The sequence below is a fragment of the Natator depressus genome, chromosome 28 (assembly GCF_965152275.1).
Source record: "Natator depressus isolate rNatDep1 chromosome 28, rNatDep2.hap1, whole genome shotgun sequence".
NCBI lineage: Eukaryota > Metazoa > Chordata > Testudines > Cheloniidae > Natator > Natator depressus.
The window spans coordinates 10,818,179-10,820,678 of NC_134261.1; the positions used below are offsets into that span (position 1 = coordinate 10,818,179).

Genomic DNA, 2,500 nt, shown 5'->3' on the forward strand with positions numbered 1-2,500 from the left:
TTGGGGGGGGCTCACGAAGCCTCCGGAGCGGAAAAAAAAAAACGGAAAAAAGGATCGGGCCCACCCGAGGCAGCGGAGTCAGTAAGGGAAAGGGGACGAGGCGGCCCGGAGCCGGGTGCCCGGAGCCGGGTGCCCGCGGCCAGGATCGGGCCCCTGGAAGTCTGAAAAAAAAATTTTCACCGACCCCCAAAGGGGTGTTGGGGGGGGGCTCATGAAGCCTCCGGAGCGAAAAAAAAAAACGGAAAAAAGGATCGGGCCCACCCGAGGCAGGGGAGTCAGTAAGGGAAAGGGGACGAGGCGGACCGGAGCCGAGTGCCTACGGCCATACCGGACGGAAGGCCCCCGATCCCGTCCGATCTCGGAAGGTAAACCGTCCCGGGCCTGGCTAGTACTTGGATGGGTGACCGCCTGGGAATCCCAGGTGCCGTAGGCAGCTTTTCCCGCTGCGAGCCAGCTCTCTCCTTTTCTGGGGAACAAGGGCAGGGTCGCCCTGCCAGGGGCCCTGGGGCTGAAGTCCCTGCCGGCCACCAGGTCAACCCGGAGCCTGCCCCTCTGCGGCCAGCAGGTCAACCCCATACCGGCAGGGGGTTGACCTGGTGGCCGGGAAGCAGAGCGGCCAGCAGGTCAACCCCATACATTCAGCGGGTTGACCTGGTGGACGGGAAGGAAAGCGGCCAGCAGGTCAACCCCATACTTTCAGCGGGTTGACCTGGTGGCCGGGAAGGAAAGCGGCCAGCAGGTCAACCCCATACATTCAGCGGGTTGACCTGGTGGCCGGGAAGGAAAGCGGCCAGCAGGTCAACCCCATACATTCAGCGGGTTGACCTGGTGGCCGGGAAGGAAAGCGGCCAGCAGGTCAACCCCATACATTCAGCGGGTTGACCTGGTGGCCGGGAAGGAAAGCGGCCAGCAGGTCAACCCCATACATTCAGCGGGTTGACCTGGTGGCCGGGAAGGAAAGCGGCCAGCAGGTCAACCCCATACATTCAGCGGGTTGACCTGGTGGCCCGAAAGCAAACCGGCCACCAGGTCAACCCGGAGCCTGCCCCCGCGGGCAGGGGCCAAGCGGACCCCCCTCCGCCCGGGCTTGCCCTGCTCCGAGCCGGGGCTTAATCCCCGTCCGGCCACCAGGTCAACCCGGAGCCTGCCCCTCTGCGGCCAGCAGGTCAACCCCATGCCGGCAGCGGGTTGACCTGGTGGCCGGGAAGGAAAGCGGCCACCAGGTCAACCCCATACTTTCAGCGGGTTGACCTGGTGGCCGGGAAGGAAAGCGGCCACCAGGTCAACCCCATACTTTCAGCGGGTTGACCTGGTGGCCGGGAAGGAAAGCGGCCAGCAGGTCAACCCCATACATTCAGCGGGTTGACCTGGTGGCCGGGAAGGAAAGCGGCCAGCAGGTCAACCCCATACATTCAGCGGGTTGACCTGGTGGCCGGGAAGGAAAGCGGCCAGCAGGTCAACCCCATACATTCAGCGGGTTGACCTGGTGGCCGGGAAGGAAAGCGGCCAGCAGGTCAACCCCATACATTCAGCGGGTTGACCTGGTGGCCGGGAAGGAAAGCGGCCAGCAGGTCAACCCCATACATTCAGCGGGTTGACCTGGTGGCCGGGAAGGAAAGCGGCCAGCAGGTCAACCCCATACATTCAGCGGGTTGACCTGGTGGCCGGGAAGGAAAGCGGCCAGCAGGTCAACCCCATACATTCAGCGGGTTGACCTGGTGGCCGGGAAGAAAAGCGGCCAGCAGGTCAACCCCATACATTCAGCGGGTTGACCTGGTGGCCGGGAAGGAAAGCGGCCAGCAGGTCAACCCCATACATTCAGCGGGTTGACCTGGTGGCCGGGAAGGAAAGCGGCCAGCAGGTCAACCCCATACATTCAGCGGGTTGACCTGGTGGCCGGGAAGAAAAGCGGCCAGCAGGTCAACCCCATACATTCAGCGGGTTGACCTGGTGGCCGGGAAGGAAAGCGGCCAGCAGGTCAACCCCATACATTCAGCGGGTTGACCTGGTGGCCGGGAAGGAAAGCGGCCACCAGGTCAACCCCATACAGGCAGCGGGTTGACCTGGTGGCCCGAAAGCAAACCGGCCACCAGGTCAACCCGGAGCCTGCCCCCGCGGGCAGGGGCCGGCATACCCCCGTCCGTCCGGGGTCGCCCTGCCCCGGGCTCCGGGCTTAAGTCCCGAGCGGCCACCAGGTCAACCCGGAGCCTGCCCCCGCGGGCAGGGGCCGGCGGACCCCCGTCCGTCCGGGGTCGCCCTGCCCCGGGCTCCGGGCTTATTCCCCGTCCGGCCACCAGGTCAACCCGGAGCCTGCCCCCGCGGGCAGGGGCCAGGCGGAGCCCCGTCCGTCCGGGGTCGCCCTGCCCCGGGCTCCGGGCTTAAGTCCCGAGCGGCCACCAGGTCAACCCGGAGCCAGCCCCCGCGGGCAGGGGCCGGCGGAGCCCCGTCCGTCCGGGGTCGCCCTGCCCCGGGCTCCGGGCTTAATTCCCGTCCGGCCACC

General features: G+C 66.5%; 1 non-coding gene across 1 annotated transcript; it reads left to right on the forward strand.

Moving 5' to 3' along the window:
• The first annotated feature begins 314 nt into the window (after positions 1-314).
• On the forward strand, positions 315-433 carry LOC141979783 (5S ribosomal RNA). The gene has a single exon (XR_012637175.1). It is a non-coding gene; the product is annotated as a 5S ribosomal RNA (ribosomal RNA).
• Positions 434-2,500: the final 2,067 nt, after the last annotated feature.